This window comes from Callospermophilus lateralis, unplaced genomic scaffold (genome assembly GCF_048772815.1).
Source record: "Callospermophilus lateralis isolate mCalLat2 unplaced genomic scaffold, mCalLat2.hap1 Scaffold_139, whole genome shotgun sequence".
Lineage (NCBI taxonomy): Eukaryota > Metazoa > Chordata > Mammalia > Rodentia > Sciuridae > Callospermophilus > Callospermophilus lateralis.
In genome coordinates this window covers 3182751-3203649 of record NW_027512543.1, presented here as the reverse complement: position 1 = coordinate 3203649, position 20899 = coordinate 3182751, and positions in this window count along the sequence as shown.

The following is a 20899-nucleotide window of genomic DNA, read 5'->3' as shown; positions in this document are numbered from 1 at the left end:
CCCCATTTAATCTGGATCCACTTCCATTAATGCATCAGAGTAAACACACACACACACACACACACACACACACACACACACACACACATGCCTTTATGTGAAAAAAAGATAACGTTTACAAACTCTGTTCTATCCTCACTTTAACGGATCTATGCAGTCCTTCGATGCCCTTCGCAACCCTGTCCGCGTGAAGCTTACCTTGGCACAACACTCTCCTGACCTTCATCTCTAGCAGCCTCTTCCCACCTCCTTTGTGGTGTCCATTCTCCTCCCACCCTTTGTTAGACATCAGGTAGGTTCTCAGGTAAACATATACGAATTCTCTCTCTGGTTAGTGTCAAACATGCTCATGGTTTCAATTACCATCTTTCAGATGACTTCTCAATATCTGTCTTTGGGCCCAATCATCTTCTGAGTCTCCAATACTCATTCACTAGCACATTGTGCCCATGCACTAGAAAATATCACAGATACGGAACCAACATGTTAAATCTGAAGTCATCATCATGCCGTGGGCCTACTATGTTATACCAATAAATACCAACAGAGCTTATAGATGACTAAACAAAAATCCTGGAAGTCACCATGACTCCTGTTCTACACCCCTCCAATACCAGTTCCTTGTGATCCTCATCAATAACTTCGCCATTCTTCTCTCTTCTCACTGCCACCACCCTGGTTCAAGCACATAATCGTTTCTGGATCACTGCAATGTCCTCTTAAATCTCTTCTCTGCTCCCAAACTTGCTCTTCTTGTTGTTCAGTGAGAGATACAGTGGCCTTCATCCAGTTCACATACTACTTGAAACGCAGAAGATTTCTAATCCTCTGGTCAACTCTCTGCTTCTCAAGCTTCTCTTATTTTCCAGAATGAAGCTTTCGTGTATTTTTTTTTTTTTTTTAATCTCTTGCTTATATCATGCACTGATCCCTTCTTTTTGTCTTCTCTCCTCGGTGTTGGAATACCTCCAAAGAACCATCGGTGGTTCTGTTCTTATTCCACATCTTTTGTCAGGGTTATCACATCTATTTTTGAGGCTTTCTTTTATCATATATATCATTGTAGATTGCATTGTGAACTCCAAAAAGATGTGCTAAAATCTTACCCAATGCCTATCGATATGACCTACTTAGAAGTAGTATCTTTACAAGCCATGCAGGATGGGGCCAGAGCTAATCCAATGTCTGGTTCCTTGTAAAAAGAGGGGCATTTGTACCCACATAGTGGGGGAATGCCATGGCAACACAGAAGCAAAGATTGGGATGATGCATCTACAAGCTAAGGACTGCCCCAAACCACCATCAGCTAGGAAAAGAGAAGAATGGTCTCTCCTCAGGCCCTCAGAGAGAGCACAGGTCTGGGTGCCTCTCCATTTTGGACTCCTAGCCTCCAGAACTGTGAGACAAGAACTGCCCCTTGTTTTAAATTGCAAGTTTGTATAATTGGTTACAGCAGCCCTAGAAAACTAATATACATAAAATTCCAAATATACAAGATATCCCTATAATAGTGCCTCAGCCTTCAGATCTGTACTTCCAACAGTCTAATGAAATATTCACTAGGAACCAGTTAAATCTCAGTTACACCAAATCTCTTGTATTTCTTCCAAAAACTTCCACTCTATTTCCATCTTAAGATCATTTTGTTATCCCTGAGTCCTTATACTACTTTGCCCCTCAAATTTAGTAACTCAGCTTTGTACTAAAACTTGAACCATCAGTTTATGTCTCTGTCTCTGCTTCGTCTTCTTCTGTCTTTGCAGTACCTGCACCAGTCAGGATTTTGTCTCACTATAATTTTTTACAGGAGGTTCCTAAATTACCATCTAGTGAACTCTGACTGTGAATGGGGGCACTGTCTCACTTGCAGTTTTCTCAATTGAAGGATCATGTTTTCTCACACAGCCCCACCTCCCTTGGGGCCAGATAGTGGAGTGGGTGTCCTGCTTCACAGTTACTGCTAGGTCTGGCTCTCAGGTTCTTTGTTCACTGGTAGCATGGTTCTTACCACTATCAAAGAGAGGTAATCCAGGGTCTCCATCCTAGCTCAAAGGGTACATTGAAACCATGATCCATAATCTACATGCATGCGCACGCGCACGCACACACACACACACACACCCCACTTGCATTACCTGAACATTCCATCTCACGTAACATTCGTCAGGAATATAAGAAAAAATGGGGAAAAAAAGCATGGGGAAATGAAGTCTTGAACTTTTCATAATTTGTTTTCAATGTCTTAAGGCACGTAGCACACATCAGTGAGGATTGATTTTTATTCTTCTTGAACAGATTCTAATTTTATTCCATACACTAGGCCTTCCCTGTGGATTCTGTTATTTGCCTACCCAATATCATTTCTCCCCTTCTTTTCCAACAATAAGAATTTTATTCTTGTTTTAGTCAACAATGTGATTAATTAAAGAAATTGCAATCTAGCCTCCTGCGCAAATGCACTTGGCTGGGCAGTAAGTTTTGCCAATGAAACATAAGTGGAGATCTAATGAGCATTTTCAAAAAAACAAAACAAAACTACTCAAGATGCCAACCCAGTTCACGTCTTCTTTTTCCTTTTCTTCTTCCTGTCTTGAGAGGTCAGCAGGCTGACGGTGGAGAAGCCACTGCTGAATGATGGTGCTGTCCTGGGCCCCTGATTCCTGTGGAAGACACAGAGTGAGAAGAGCAGAAGGAGCTGGGCTGGCACAGCTCTCAGTGTTGCGGGGAAAGGTGGTCACCTGGCTAAGACACTGTCGGGTTTCTCCTGGGGCCTTCTTACTGAGTCAGGAGCTACTTCAAGCTGAGGGAAAGTGGTAATGGTCTCTGCTGGAGAAGCAATGGGAAATAACTATTCATCAAAAATGATTTTATTCCTGGTCATTATCCCCTAACTGGGAGGTCCAGAAGAAAGCATAAAATTGAAAACTCATACTGCAACCTCCACCCAGATACACATCCATCTCTTACCCTGCTGTGAGGCATTTCCTCGTTCCCATGACTCAGGGTTAATACCAAAGCTCTGCACTTAGTTACATGCTTTGCCTCAGAGACCATAAATTTCCTAAGGAGGTAATATTGTATTTGTCTTTGGGTCTTTTGAAAATAGACAAGTTAGTCAATGGACAAATGGCTGAGAGTACAAATGGTAAATGAGTTGATGAATGAATGCTCTATGAGTGCATTGAAGAAAATAAAAATAAGGAGAATATCTGAGAATTGGAGAAGTTGTAGAGAAAATAAATTAGAAAAAAACATGCCCTTATAACAGTGAAGAGGTCCATGTTGATGTTTAAATTTTTCCTACCATTTCTTCCGGCTTTTACAAATTAAAAGAATTAATAGGGCCAACATCATGCATATGTGCTTCTCCCAGACAACTTTTAAAAAATAGAAATACTAACCAAGTAAGACACATAGAATTTTCTGTGGACCTTAGTAACTATTTAAACCAAGCCATACTTTTAAATTTTAAGTGCCACAATTTTAATGGTTTTAACAGTATTTGAAACGTTACAGTGTCAGGAAACGTGACAGTGTCAGTAACTGAAAATTTCTTGTAAGGAAGTCAATTGTGATTTTGACTGAGAATCAGTAGGTGGTTTAGAATTGTGATTATAAACACACATTTACAAAATTCACAAAATTCCTAAGCCACAGCTCTGATGTTACAAAGTTGCCTTTGTTAATCAAGCGGGTGGACTGGGAGGTCATGGTCATCTATTAAGCTAACTAACCTGTCCCCACCCTCCTACATCAGCCTCATAAACAAACCCAAAAGACAGTATGTGAGTCTGCTGTGACAAATAGAAAATAACATTTTTAACTCTCTTACTATTTTAAAAATGGAGATTATTGTCTCTCCGTTGCTTTACATTCAATATATATTCTCAATAAGAATGCGAGGCTTTAGCATTAAGTCACTTATAGTTCTATTTTGTCAAAGGAAATGTTAAGAAAAAAAATGAGTCATGAATCTGATTTATAAAATCTAATACATTGAAAAGAGATGACGCCAGACAGACCTGAGCTGGCGTCTAGTGGAGTGTGCTCCCAGGAACATCTCTGAGCCTCATGCCTTCATTTATGAGGTGGGTGTTAGACAGATTGTAAAGGTTAAGAGATGACAGACATAAAGTGCTGCAAAAGGTACTTAACATATGAATGAATGAAAGCTACCATCAGTAGTAATTATTATTATGCCGTCCTAAACTACATTATCTATAAGGTAGTCTAAAGCAAAATTTTACATACTACATATAAATGCTAAATAAATGTAGGCATGGTTTAGTTTGATGGCTTAACATATTGCTGCCAATAAGTGATAGTTTCATGGTTGTGGTCTTGTTCTGGCACCCAACACTTAGGATCTGACCAAGACAATTAGGGACATTACTTATAATAAAATCCATGCATTTGTGATTGTGAGACTCTGAACATTTCAGGAATGTTCCTTGGAAGATCTAATCACAAAAAAGTGACCCCAAAACAAACATTTTCCTTTAAAATAATCAGATATACTTCATATATATATATATATATATATATATATATATATATATATGTCATTAAAATTTTAGCCAAAATAATTTAATAATGGTAATATATTTGGTAGTATAGTATTAACCAGGACTACAACTATTTCTTCAATTAGAAATTATCTTTTGTTTTTATTTGAAACCAGAGAAGATTTAACTTTCTGGTTGAATGCTAAAAATTGTCAACACACAACTACAATAAAGCCAGCTTTGGTGTTAACAATTTCTCTTCTGTTGATGTCCCAGAGCCCTAAAAAATACCTCAATTACTATTCTATTTGTAATATCTCTCACATCTTAAAATTAAAGTTATTGTATATTATCACTTAAATTAAGATAATTTATAGGATTTAGTGATACTTGATATTATTATAAAAACTTTCAAAATGTATAAAGTGGGAAAACCAATTCATTTTTCTTCTATTTAAACTCCAAATCATTACATAAGCAATACTCAGATAAGTTGTTGGCAATTTGAAAAATAACAAAATAATAATCATACATTAATATTTTGGCAGTATAAGGCCAGAATTAATCTTTATTAAACAAAAACATATTTCAGAATTTTTTTATAAAGTAATGAAGCATTTTCTCTAAGAGTCAATAAAAAAAGCATATATTACACAGAAGTCATTTATGTCTGAAGTGAAAGTTCTCCCACTAAGGCGTAGAGGAACCTTGGATACCTGCCTACTTGGAAACTCTCCTCACATCTAATTTCCTCCAACAATGGTCCTTGGAGGTCATCCACAGAACCCAGACTCCATGGGATCACTTAGGAAAACAACTAACACAATAAAAGCATTACTTTACAGATAAAGAATCTTGACTTCAGCAAGGAAAAATATATGTCCAGGTTTCTTTTGGTCTATGTACTCATTAGCCTTTTATCAATTATCTGGAAATTAAAATATACCTTTGTCTAAAGATAATATATATTACATAAGTCAGATATATTTATTGTAAAGAGAACATAAATAAGCACAAAGAAGATTGCCACCCATTGCCTCCATGGTCAGCGAAGTCTGGCAGGCATTACTATACTTTTAAGGGCATCATTAGTGAATGATACAGATGATACATAGATAATCATGCTTATCTGTGGATACTATGTCCAAGTTGCACTAATCTGAGTGTGTTATCCTGTGTGCTTAAAGACTTTACTGATGTCCTAGGCTTTTCCCTTCATGCTTGGTAAGGCATGTGTCCCAGCAGCCCTTTCACCTGGTGTGATAGCCATCACGTCATTGTCTGACACTCATCCAGGTCTTCTTAAAACATGTTACAACAGAGAACAGAAACGTTGACATAGAACTGTGAACAGAGTAGTCACTGTGAGTGTGTGCAAAATGATTCTGATCCAGGTAGCATCAGTTAAGTGGTGCAGTAGGGAAACCTGCAGCCAAGAAAAAATAAAAAACTTGTAAAACTTGTCAGAATCTCTGTGGGCACTCTCCAAAAAAGTTATACAAATGGTAATATGTATGTGAAAAGATGCATAGCATCATTAGATATTAGGAAGTGCAAAATGACAGATATTAGGAAGCAAAAATGGCACATTATTTTAGACTTAGTATGATGACTTTAATTAAAATGATATAAGAAAAAGTGTTGATTTAAAAAAAAGTGTTGATGAGGATGAGGGAGAAATGGAAGTTTCATATGCCACTGAGACTAATACAAAATGGACAGCTCCTTTAGAAAGTAATCTGGCAGTTCTTCAAAACAGTACACCGGACCTGTTGAAATTTAATTTAAAAAGGAGACATATCCCCATAAACGATGATGGAATGAAATTCAACAATAAAGGTCAATGAAGTGCTTATAATATGCTACAACATTGAAGAGACTCTAAAACGTGATGATTAGTGAAAGAAGCCAGTCAAAACACGACAACACGCTGTAGGAATCCATTTGCAGGAAGTTATATTTTTATGAAATGTCCAAAGTGGGCAAGGTGTATAAACACAGAAAGATGAGTGCCTCCACTGAAGTTGGGGGGAAACGGAGAGTAACTGCTCATGGGTGCAGTGTAAATGCCATGATTAAATTGTACTCTTTAAATAAAGTGGACTATATGCCATTGTGAGTTATAGCTCCATGAAACTAACTTATTTTTTTTTTTAAAGTCAGCCCATATGTGAGGCAGCGAGCTTGCCTAAGATTTATCAGAGCTCCTTAAAATCAAGAGCAAGGCCTGGGAAATAACTAATATAACTTATCTCTGTAAAACAGCTCTCCTTTACTGCCTTTTCCTTCCCTCACTGCATGACATTTCGCTACTCTATTGTAGTGGTCTCCACACATTTCTGACTACAGAGCCATCGGCAATTACATTGAGTATAAACCTGTAATATACGATGTATATACATACATACATACATACATACACACACCCATACAAATGTCTTCATTCATAAAAATATATTCATGAATTATTGTGCCAATATGTGCCATATATTATTGAACTATGAAAGAGCAAATTTGTTATTTTGTCTACAGTTTCTGATTACTTCAGCAATCCAGGCACACTGTCTGGGAAGAAATGCAATTCCCAGCATATCCTGCTGCTAGACACCCCATCATCACCCTCCCTCATAATCCTTCTGTGACAGGACTGTGTGTGTCTTGACGTCAGGTCCAGGGCCATCCCCCACCTGTATAAAGACACAAACGTGCAGAATTACTGCCACAGTAAGTTTTCTGTTATGGTCACAGAAAAGCGCCTGAGGATGGCTGTCCAGTTCTCCCTGTGGCATGTGTCATTAAATAGGAGCACATTAAATGTCTTCTCACTATCATTCAGAGTAACCTCTACCCAATTTGAGGACAAGCCAGGTGCTGAGGGCTCATCTTTCACATACACACACCATCTTCCTTAAAATTGTTTTCTGTTCTTGGAATTCTGGCACTGGGTTTTCTCAGTTTTTGTTTTTGTATTTCTTTAACTTTTCTCCTTTTCATCGTTGTAGTGAGAAATTTGGAAAGGATGAGTTAGTTGAAGGCTAGAGCAGGAAATCATTTTGATCAAAAGTCATCACGGTTTCTTCATAGCTCTGCTTCCCCACCTCTGGGAATCCCTCCAGAGCAGTTCCCAGCCCTCTTCGCCTCCTTCTCCCCAGTTCCCAGCACTTTAGCCTGAGAAGTACTTGGTTTTCAATGAACACATTTTGAATAAGTGTGTAAGTTAGTTACTCAATCAGTGATGCATCAGAGATTTGGTATTTTTCAGCATAAACATAAACACATGTCAATTAGATGTGCAACTTGGGGAGAATGTTCACAAATCAATGTGCCTTGGTCTGTGCTTGTTACTTATTAAAAAAAAAAGTCCTGATAGACAATCAGCATTGTCTGGTGAGATGGCAAACTCAAAGTGGGTGCTTACTACATTAACTCTTGGCAGATACTCAATTAGAAGTATTGTTAGAGGTAAAATAAACCATTCCTGGCAATTAGATTCCTCCCAAAATGGTAAATATCCAATATGAATTCATAAATAGAATATAGATTGATGAAAAGGAAGTAGCAAATCTTAGAAAAAGCTAGATGATGTTATATTTGGAAAATTAATCAAGAAACTTCCTTTGCTGGCAAGTGAAGATTTTGGCCCTGTAACCAGAAACTTTCACCATTAATTGAAAGAAATATGCTTGGACAGTTAGACTACAAAGAGGGAAAAGGTCCACCACCTACACGATTTCCAAGTACATCAAACTGTCGTAGGAAGTTATTCTTATATTAGATAGAAGGGCCAGTCTTATGTTTGCTATTTCGTGCCTGAAAGTGCTACCTCACTTGTCAGATTTATGGATTAGTGGTTTAATTAACACCCTGGTGTAAGCACTATGGCTTCTGAACTAATTTCTAATCTAGTACCTCTACCCTGTCAGCAAGTAAGACCTTGATAATGAGAATCTATCTTTAAAAGATGGAAGGAAGTTTTCCATTGAATTCATTACAATATGCTTGTCAAACTTGTTTTTTTTTTTTCTTTTTTCCCTTGAGAATCAAACAAATGCAACAACTACTTTGGATATATTTAGGAAACTGTTCTTAGTGTCTTTCTGTTGTTTATTCATTTGCTACTAGGCAAAGAACTCTTTGACTTATTCTAATGTTATACATTTGAGGCATATGACATTGTGAGCTCTTTAATTTGAATATTTTATTATTGATAGCAACTTTAAAATCCTCTCTACCATAGAACAACTTTATTTTTTTCAGCAGCATAACAATCTAAAGACTTCCTTGGGGCCCTTCCAATGATAAACTTTTAACTAGCAGAGTAAAAAAGAAACAATATTTTGCAGAACTGTGGGAAAAAATGAGAAGTATTAGGCCAAGCAGGAAGTCACATTAGAAATCAAGGAGGAAAGCGGTTGTGAAGGCTGTTTTATTGTGAAAGAATGTCTCTACAATTGGGAACTTTGGTCCTCTGTTTGGGGATGGCTCAGGGCATAGGCGGGAAGGAGACCCTGACAGGTGTGGCTGTGGTTCCTTGACTCTCACTCACATAAACCCGAGTCCAAACAGCTGTGACTTCAGTAGAGAAGTCAACCACAGTCTCCAGCCTGTTGAACTGCCCCACACAAAAGTCAGAACGAACCTCTCAGTCTGACATCCAGTTAATAAGAAATACAGAAAAGAGAAGACAGAAAAAGTCACACTTACTAACATTAATAACTAATTTCCAAAGGAAAAGAGGAATCTGTGGATTAAAATAGACTTAAAATGCAGACTAGCCAAGTGCAAAGCATGGATCTTATGTAAAGCTCATTCTAAATAAACAATTAAAATGATCTCACATATAATAAAAAGAATTTAGCACTAACAAAATTGGACGTATTCTTTTAGCATTTTAAGCAGCAGCAATGCCAGTATGCCAAAGTTAAACTGGTGAAAGCAGAAAAGGAAATGTAACAAAATCATTAATTAGAAAAAAAACTGAAAAAACATGTTTAAATCAGCACAAATATCTGTCAATCTTAAAATAGATGAAATGCATAGTTAAATATAGACACAAAAATGTAATTTATCCAGTTGTAAAAAGGAATGAGGGGTATTCCCATACATGGCTATAAAGTGATATCTATAGTGGAGAGTGAAGAAGCCAAGGAAAACATAATAAAAAGTGTATCATCTTACAATGCATTTAAGAAAGGCAAAACATGCATATGTAGCTATGTATGTATCATGTACTTAATGTGTTTTTTGTATAATGTATTAAACTATAATATTTCAAACAACAACTAAGAGTGGTATGAATTATATCATCAATATGTATGGAAAAGTTAAGAATAAACTATATATTTCAAAATGGCAACTATCAGGATTATTGGGTAGAAAGCACAGGATAAAAAAGTTAAATCAAATATACCTTGTTTGTAGGATCAATTTTGAGCCCATGTAAAATTAAATTAAAAAGGAATCAATCTCTACAATTCTAGACAAAATAAAATAAATGAACTCACATGTACATTCAATAAGTTGTCATGACCACAAAATGACCAATGATTCAAGTTATTTATATCATGGAAATTTGACAAAAATAAGTGCAAAAATCAAACTTTCCAGCAGTCATATTGTTGATGGCAGCATGGATATTGTTATTCTGAGACTATTGTGTCCATATATAAAACAATATATGGACAGTATATAAAACAAATGAAAAATTCGTGATATGCGATATACTAATATGATTCTGGTGTCACTCAGCATAAGGGTCTGCCACATGGATAAAAGAGGTACTGAAAAGACTAAAGAGGTTAGGAGAAAGCTTAGTCCTGATTTAAATAGAATATGAGTGAGAATCCGTTATTTTGTATAGACACATAAAATTACACGTACAACTACACAAACATATTATACATACACATACACATCCTAGCTTTATTAAATAAAAAAGCCAAGGAACAATGTTAAGCCCAGTAACAAATACTATTCCTCACTCCCAAAATATGATCCTCCAATACTATTTCCCACTCAAAATAAGTCTTATTAATAGAACAGAGTAATTTAAACATTAGAAAAAAATAATAATTTCAATGGTATCTATAAGAGAATGCTAGTGATCTGCCCACCAATTTCTAGTGTTGTTTTTATATTCTCTTATCAGATTTAATGATATCATGATCACTTTTATTTGTTGCTTTAACAAATAATGGATAACCTTCAAAGAAAAAGTGTAAATATTTTTAAATGTAATGTTTACTCTCTTAAGCAAGAGAAAAATTTCAATTTGTGGCAAAATTTGTGACTTAGTTATAGCTATAGAAGGAATTACGGTGTTATCCTTGTTTTTATTTTTCAAAAAAAGAGATGAATGTTCAAAGAAGGGACTATCTAGTCAAAATTAAGTGTAGTACCAAATATGAGAGAGAGAGAGAGAGAGAGAGAGAGAGAGAGAGAGAGAATTTCTTGCATCCTGTCAGATCACAATGGAGTGAAATTAGAAATAAATGACAAAAGATAAAACAGAAACCACTCTAATACCTGGTTTCTAACTAATGCACTTTGGTGAATGGATAGCAAAAGAAATCAGGAAAATAATTTTAAAGTCTTCTAAACAAATGAGAATAGTGATATGAATCAAAATCTCTGGCAGAGTATAAAGACAGTTCTAAGGAAATTTTATAGCACTGAGTTCATACATTTAAAAAAATACAGGGGCTGGGAGTTGTGGCTCAGTGGTAGAGAACTCACCTAACCTGTAAGGCACTGGGTTCAATTCTCAGCACTACATAAAAAATAAAAAAATAAACAAAATAAAGGTATTGTGTCCATCTACAACTAAAAATTTAATATATATATATATATATATATATATATATATATATATATATATATATATGCCATATAAAATCTAACATTATGCCTCAAGTCCCTAGAAAAGAACAAATCAAAATCAAGGTTGGTAGAAGACAGAAAATATTAAAATTGATGAAACAGAATAAAAAAATACAAAAGATCAATAAAAAGTTTATTTTTTGAAAGGGTAAGCAAAATTGCTAAACTCCTCAATAACTTCACAAATACTTGGGAATTAATCTAAGGAAAGATACCAAGGATCTCTATAATGAAAACTATAGAACACTAACGGCAGAAATTGAAGCTCTTAGAAGTTGGAAAGAAATCCCATGTTCTTGGATAGGCAGGATTAAAATTGCTAAAATGATCATACTACCAAAAACATTATAGAGATTCAATGAAATTCCCATCAAAATATCAATGCCATTCTTCACAGAACTAGAAAGAGCAACTATAAAATGTATTTGGAAATACGAGAGACTGAGAATAGCCAAAGCAACCCTGCACAAAAAGAGTGATGCTGGAGGCATCGTAATACCAAACCTTAAAGTGTATCACAGGTTGACACTAACAAAAAGAGCATGGCATTGGCACCAAAATAGACATGAAAAAAAACGGAAGAAAATAGAAGACACAAAGATAAACTCACATAAATACAATTATCTTATACTAGACAAAGGTGCCAAAAACTTTGATTAAATCAATCTAACCTAACTTTCCTACGTACGAATGTGAGTATACCACAGTGACTCTCACCACATACAACCACAAGACAGTAACGAAGGAAAAAAAAAAAGTCTACAAGCAAATAGCAGAAAGATCAGGAGAGCAGAGGGATGGGAGGAAAAGGAAAAATACTGTGGATGAAATTTGAGCAAATTATATTCCATCCTTTTAAAAAATTATGTCAAAATGAATTCTAAAGTTATGTATAACTAGAAAGAAACTATGAAAACATCTAAGAAAAATACCCCTAGTTGTTTGTTGAATTAATATAATAAACAGATTTTTGTCCCAATGGGAGACTGAAAAAGCAGCTCAAAGATTATTTGAAAGACCTATAAGAGTTCATAACTTGATAATTTATGGAATAAAAATACAGTAACTATTCTGGTGGAAATACGAGCAAAATTTATGGAGGGAATATGAACTGTCACAATGGAATTTACAACAAAGAATTCCCAAAGGGAAGACCTTAGTCTCATCCATTTTCCATGCATAACAGAGTTCTAAGCTCTCAGTAAAATTATAAATTGAGCAAAAGCTAACATCATTGAACAATACTTGTTGCCTATCAAAACATTCTCCTGATAATTTTAACCTAAGTAAAATATTTTTGTGTTTTGCACATTTCAATATAATTGGACAACCTCCAAACTTCTTTAAGGCAAGACATTTCTTTACAGCATCACTCCCCTGTGTGTATCTTAATAACTTTTCTACACAAACATTACATTCTTTATTACTTAATATTCTTTAGTATTTTTGTGCTGTGAATCAACATGTGTGACTGCAAAGTAACTTTCCAGGATGGCTCTGACAACAGTATCAATGATGTATTTCACAATTGTTAGAATATTTCAATGAATAATCTACAATAAATTAATGTTTCTATGTCAACTAGAAATTTATGTTATGCAGATGTATAAGTTTATTAAGAGATATAAAACATTTTAATACTTAAGGAATAGAAGTATCAGAATAAAGAATTATAAATGTGGCTGTGTCACTGTAGTATGCTGATACTAAGTCCTTTAGGTATAAACCAAGGAGTGGGATAACTGGATCAAATGGTGGTTCCATTCCAAGTTTTCTGAGGCACCTCCATACTACATTCCATAATGATTGCATCAATTTGCAGTTCCACCAGTAGTGTATGAGTATTCTTTTTCGCCATATTCTCACCTACATTTATCGATGCTTATATTCTTGATAATTGCCATTATGATTAGAGTGAGATGAGATCTTAGAGTAGTTTTGATCTGCATTTCTCTAATTGTTACATATTTTGAATAGTTTTTCATATATTTATTAATTGCATGTATTTCTTCTGTGAAGTGTCTGTTCGGTTCTTTAGCCTATTTAATGATTGGGTTATTTGTTTTTTGGATGTTAAGCTTTTTGAGTTCTTTATATACCCTAGAGATTAATGCTTTATCAGAGGTGCATGCAGTAAAGATTTTCTCCCATTCTGTAGGCTCTCTCTACATGTTTTTGATTGTTTCCTTTGCTGAGAAGGTTTTTCGTTTGAATTCATCCCATTTATTGATTCTTGATTTTATTTCTCGCACTTTAGAAGTCTTGTTAAGGAAGTCAGCTCCTAAACCGACATGGTGGAGAGTTGGACCTCCTTTTTCTTCTATTAGGCACAGAGTCTGTGTTCTGGTGCCTATGCCTGTGATCCATTTTGAGTTGAGTTTTGTGCAGGGTGAAATGAGAGATAGGAATTATACTTCATTTTTTTAATACATGGATTTCTAGTTTTCCTAGCACCATTTGTTGAAGAGGCTATTTTTTCTCCAATGAATGTTTTTGGTGCCTTTGTCTAGTATGAAATAACTATTTATGTGGGTTTCTCTCCATGTCTTCTATTCTATACCATTGGTCTACATGTCTGTTTTGGTGTCAATACCATGCCCTTTTTGTTACTCTGGCTCTGTAGTATAGTTTAAATTGTGGTATTGTAATGCTTTAGGCTTCTCTTTTCTTGCTAAGGATTACTTTGGCTATTCTGGGCCTCTTGTTTTTCCAGATGAATTTCATGATTGCTTTTTCTATTTCTATGAAGAATGTCATTGGAATTTTAATAGGAATTGCATTAAATCTGTATAACACTTTTGGTTATTAATTTTGACAATATTAAGTCTGCCTATCCAAGAGCATAGGAGATCTTTCTATCTTCTAAGGTTCTCTTCAATTTCTTTCTTTAATGTTCTATAGTTTTAATTGATAGATTGATTCCCCAAGTTTTTTTCCTTCCTTCCTTCCTTCCTTCCTTCCTTCCTTTCTTTCTTTCTTTCTTTCTTTCTTTCTTTCTTTCTTTCTTTCTTTCTTTCTTGAGGCTATTGTGAATGGGGCAGTTTTCCTAATTTCTCCTTAGTGAATTCATCACTGATATATAGAAATGCATTTGATTTATGGGTGTTAATTTTATATCCTGCTACTTTGCTAAATTCATTTATTAGTTCTAGAAGTTTTCTGATGGAATATTTTTGAACTTCTAAATAAAGAATCATGTAATTGGCAAATAGTGATAATTTGAGTCCTTCTTTTCCTATTTGTATCATTTAATTTCTTTTATCTGTCTAATTGCTCTGGCTAGAGTTTCCATGAGCACCATTTGACCCAGTTTTCCCACTCCTCAGTTTATACCTAAAGGACTTAAAAGCAGTATACTACAGTGATGAAGCCACATCAATGTTCACAGCAGCTCATTTCACAATAATCGAACTATGGAACCAACCTAGATGCCCTTCAACAGATGAATGGATAGAAAATAATATATATATATATCACAATAGAATATTATTCAGAATAATATAGAATATTATTCAGCCTTAAAGAAAAACGAAATTATGGCATTTTCAGGAAAATGGAAAACCAGAAAGTTTTCTCTGATATGAGTATACTAGTTCACAGTAAAGTAGGAGTTAGGGAAATATAAAAGTATGTTGCATCAGGCAGAAGGAAGTGAATGGAGGTGAGGAAGTATGGGGTAGAAAGGATAGTAGAATGAATTGGATATTATTATCCTATGTGCATATACGACTACATGACCAGTGTGATTTTACATCATGTACAACCAGAAGAATGAGAAGTTATACTCCATTTATGTATGATGTGTCAAAGTGCATTCTACTGTCATGTATAATTAGAACAAATGCAAAAAACAAAAGAATAGGGACCAAAAAAATTATAAAATGTGAAAAAAACCCTAAATGTTGTGCAAATATGAAAATTAGGCAAGAGATCTTAATGTTTTTCCACTCAAACATTTTAATGACAACCAACCACAAACATGCTTATATTTTAAATAATTATCCTTAACAATTAAATTTTTTTTACATATTTTGAAATCCTCATCCTTAATGATAGTCAATAAGTAATATTATGGTTTGCATATTTTGTACTTGGAAAATATCTTTAATTAAAGAAAAATATATTTAGTTTGAAAAAAAATAAAATTATTTTAAGCATAGCTTTAAAAACCTCATTTAAGATCCAATTTACAATTAAGATACATTTATATTAGGATGCTATATAGCAAGGGATTTTAGTCATTCAACTTTTCATAAAGTCTAGTAGTTACATTAAATAAAAATGTTTTGAAAAAAATAAAATATAGAAGATTAACTTTAAAACCTTCATTTTAAATTTTTCTTCTGTTGAAAACATATGAAGTACACTAACTTCTTGGATTCTGAAGGACCTATCAAATTAACCTTCCCTTTCCCTGGATCCCTTCCAGTGTCACCAGGATTTCATCAGCATCATTCCCACAACTTCTGGATTTCAGATTATTTACAGCTGCAGACATCCTCTAACCCTGGCAACAACAACCCGGTGTCAAATTTAGGGGAGAAACTCAGCCCAGTTCTTTTGTCATGGCCTTTTTTCTTCTTCTTAATTTTGAAGAGGTAGCTTCAAGAATGAAAATTTCTTTTATAACTTTGGAATAAGTTCTTATAGCACATGATGTATTTTTTAGTAAAGGCTGAAATTTACTCAATCCTTTATTTTGTGACTTTTCTTTTGTATTCCAAACGTTTTAACATTCCTTTGCCCTTTTCAGTAATCATTTTGCTCTTTAATTTGCTTTTGCAGACTTGTACCAGTTTGCCATCTAAGTTTCTATCTTTCTGATATTCTTTCTGAAGTTTCTGTTAAACGATAGAAGTTCCTGGAGATGAGTATCATCCAGCTCTACCTAAAACAATATTCAAGCTATTTTTTTAATTAGTCTGTTAAGAATGATCAAGAAAAATCAGGGTATACTCTACTGTTCACATATCTTCTTTCCTTGGGATAGAAAAAAATTGTTTTTAAGTCTCAATTTCCCAATGAATGAAAATATTTATATTTTTATTATTTCACTTATCAAGATATACATATGTCAATAAATCAGAAAAGACTTGTTAAATAGTTTGGCTCCAGTATATAAAATTAAGAACGAAAACTTCTGGTTTCTTAGCAGTACAGATTCTGCCAAAGACTGTAAAGTACAAAGCAAAATGGAGAATTGGCCAGAGGGTTTGTGGAGAGAGCCAAGACAGACAGTTTGGGTCAAAAAGTAAAATTTCACCCATTGTTCAAATACTAGGAGTTATTCACAGCTGTGGATAATTTGTACTCTACAAGTTCTAAGAACACAGTGCTTTGTCTTCATTGTTTGGTTCAGCGGCCCATGCTGACCAGATTTTCAGCAGTTTCCAGCTTTTCATTTCACCTCATGCTGGCAACAAGAAAAGGTTTCAATAAAATACATCCATTTTTAGTGGGCAAATCTTTGTTCTATTGAATGATACTAGATTGCATGTGAGACTCTGGAAGTTTTTGTTTTTGATCCACAAACCAGTGTGTTCAAACTTGGAGTCAAAAACTCTTGGATCTTTGGCAGAAGTCACAGGAGAATTTGATTCTGCTCCTCCTCGTTGCATTGGATTCTGCACTGAGTTATATTTATCCCTAACCTTGGAAATGGGCAGAACTGAAATAATAACATCTAAACAAAGGCTCAGTGAAACAATAATTGTGTGGGTTGGCATTTTAATTGTTGTGACCAAAAGACCTGACAAGAACAATTTAAAGGAGGAAAAGTTTATTTTGGCTCATGGTTTCAGAGCTTCAGTCGATGGTTGGCTGACTGCATCCTTCTGGGCCCTAGATGAGGTGCAATATCATGGCAGAGGCTGTGGTGGGGAAAAGCAGCTCAGAACAGCAACTAGGTTTTCAGGGATAAAATATAAACCCAAAGATACACCCCAGTGACCTAGTTCCTCCAGCCACACCCTACCTGCCTACATTTAGCACTCAATTAATCCATATCCATGGATTAATACACTGATTAGGTCATACCTCTAATAATCTAGTCATTTTACCTCTGAAAATTCTTGCATTGTCTCACACATGAGTTTTTGAGGGACACCTCATATCTAAACCATAACAATATTTCTACCACCATATAAAACAGAGAAACCTATTTATCTAAAGGTAAGCTGACCAGACATTAAGAATTTAGCTACTTAAAAATTCTTATTTCCAAAAGACATGCCTGTGTTTGTGTGTGTGCACTCTTGAATGCTTATGTTTTAAGCTACCAACTCATCCATGCAGAAATGACAACGTCTCTCTTAGGAGTAACTGAAATTTCCATGGGGATGACTAGTTTGTTATGTAGTTTCATCAACAGAATTATTTCTCCTTTCCTTACATGACAGTTTGGGGGCAGTTTCAACAGCTGTTTTAGATTGAATTTGTTTTTGAAAATAAATTAGAATTCCTAGGAGGGGCAGAAATGTCTATGGTCATACATAAAATCATACCTTTCTCTGGAACCTGCAATCTCAGTAAAGACAATGAGCCTGTTCTCTTCATGCAAGCTAGTACCATATTCTCAACATGAAATAAACACAGTTATGTTCCTTAAGAAGTCAGGAATAAGGAAAAAAGGCTTTTGGTAACAGTTAAGGTTTTGTGATTGGGGCAATGCAGGTTTAGTTACAGAAGTAATGAAGAACTCACTTCTAGAAGGTAAGCTCAGAGCAGAGCTGTGAGCATCCAGTTGTCATTGGCTCTCAGTACAATTGTTGGGTTAAACTCACAGGCGTGGACATGCTACATAGAAGGGCTACACAGCACTGCATCAATAGGACGTGTACATAGTGCTACAAAACTTGGCCTCTGAAGTACGAGGGACTTCTGTACTACCCCCATGGTTGTATTGACTTGGCTTCTGAATGTCCCTTAGAAGTAACACTCCCTGGCTCTTGTTAAGGACACCAGGTATGTCCTCACAAGCTATGTGCCATATTGTGAAACTCCAGGCAGAAGCTTTTAAATATACAGCTCACACTGGGCATGGCATTTCTTGCCTTCAGTGCAATTAGAAATACCTACCATATGTGGCACATATGGCCATCACTCTACCAAAACGTTTTCCTTATTGAATCAACACATGCAATTTGGATTTCTATTTTAAAGCATTCTTGAAATTTGCAACTTTACTAGGATGAATAGAAAAAGACATTGCCTAAAAGAGTTTTTTTTTTTAAATACATTTTGTATCTGCTATATTGTCTTTCATATTTTAATTTGTTTATATATGTTTTCTTTGTTTTTGTTATCTCAGGGGGTCATCTATTTTATTGTTTTAGGGGCTTTGCTATACTTATTTTAGAAACTACAAGATACTATTAATTTACTATTAAATAATTTATCAATATAACCTACTTAATTTTAGTGTTTGAAGTAATTTTCTCTTTAGTTATATTCATTTTTTTCCATGTTATCCTCTCTTATTTGCCTGAATTAATTCATTGATTTGAAAATATGATTATTGGAAACCTTCTTTGAGCCAAAGTATGATAATTTTCTTGGTATTTTATTTTTGAATGCTTAATACCAACTTTTTAACTTATCTCATAATTGATTTGCTCTCTAATTTCACAGTTACTTGGAACAGTATTTGAAGTGATTGAGGTAATGTGGGTTTGTATTACATAGAAGTTTGGGCTGGGGTTGTAGCTCAGTAGTAGAGTACTTGCCTTGCACACATGAGGCCCTGGGTTTGATCCTCAGCACCACATAAAAATAAATAAATAAAAATAAAGATAGTGTGTCCATCTACAACCAAAAAAAAAAAATACTTGAAAACAGAAGTTTGATAGTAATACTTAGTCTGCAGAGGCAGTTTGGAAAGCATCACCTAGGTGTTTAGGGCTCCCAGATATAATACAGGAGCCCTGAAAATGATAAGTGAATTATAAATGCTGATACCTGAAACCCAGTTCTAGCTGAGCATCCCAAGTTTAGATTGATCAAATTTGGCAACTCTATACACAATTTCTATTATTTGTAATTTGTAGAAAAGTTCTTACTGGTTTTTTGTTTTTGATACTGGGGATTGAACCCAGGGACACTTACCCACTGAGCACATACCCAGTCCTTTTTTGTATATTATTTAGAGACAGGGTCTCTTTCACTAGGTTTTTAGGACCTCCTTAAGTTGATGAGGCTGGCTTTGAACCTCAATCTTCCTGCCTTAGCCTTACTGAGCGACTGGGATCACAGCTGTGTGCCACCATGCCCTTCATTGCTTACTGGTCTTCTAAATCATAGGTTCTTATAATTTTTTTATTGATGTTTGTAGGGAAGTTCAAATCTCAAATATTGGATATATATATATCCATATATCTATAATGTATATTTATAAAACTATATATTTAACTATAATGTATATTTATATACATTAATAAAATTTTGTTATCAATTGTTTCCATTTTTTCTTTACTTAAATCTATTATGAATCAATTACATGAATATAAAATCTCCTGTTTCAATTACTTTTCTGACAATTTACATATTTCATATCATATTTGACAAAACCCCAAACTATAATTTTCATATTTGTGCTTTACATTGCAGTTTTTATAAGTATAAAATATCTCTATTTCTACAATAGTAATACTGCAGAGAAAGATAAACTTTTTCACTTTAAGAGAAATCAGCATTCCTTTCTTTTGATACATTGTTCATAGATTGTCTTCTCTCCAATCATGACTTTTTAGGGCTTGAACTGGTTCTGTCAGGCTGGCATAAAGCCTGGTCATGTCAGTCATACCTGGACCTCCTCTGTCTCCAAGTCCAGTGGTCCAAGAGACTGAGGTGTAACCATGCAACTAGATCTTCCTAGAAATAGCAGCCAAGCTGTAGTTACTACGATAAAGACTTGGAGTGATTTCCTGGGCAGCATCTCCCACTCCAGACATCTATTTCTCTACTGGAGAACAGTTTTGAGGCTTTCTAGGTTTTGCATAATTTTCTGAATTATTATGCAGCTTTCTTGCATTTCTCAATGAATGGAGATCAAGAATAAAGAAGCAATCTGAAATAGCTTACTTGATGTTCTCTCTTAGTGTATTGAAGATGCTATAACAAAATGCAATAGACTGGAAACTGAAAAGCAACAGAAATTTATTTCTCACACATATTGAGACTGGAAATTCAAAATTAAGATACCAGTGAAGTCAGTGTCTGCTGGGTTACCTCCTGGGTTACACATTTCCGTCTTGGTGGAAGCAGCTGGAAAGCTCTTTTGGGCCTCTTGTATGAGGGCATCCATCCTGTTCTTAAGGGCTCTTCCCTCATGACCTAAGAATGTACCAAAACTCCATCTCCTAAAACCCTCACATCAGGGGTTACAGTTACAACATATGGATTTATGGGGACACAAATAGTAAGTCCATAGTGGTCTCCCCAGCCCACCATTGCTTCTGACCCTGTCCTCTTGATGTCCAATCACCAGTCCTATCTATACATCCTTTGCTTAAGAGGGG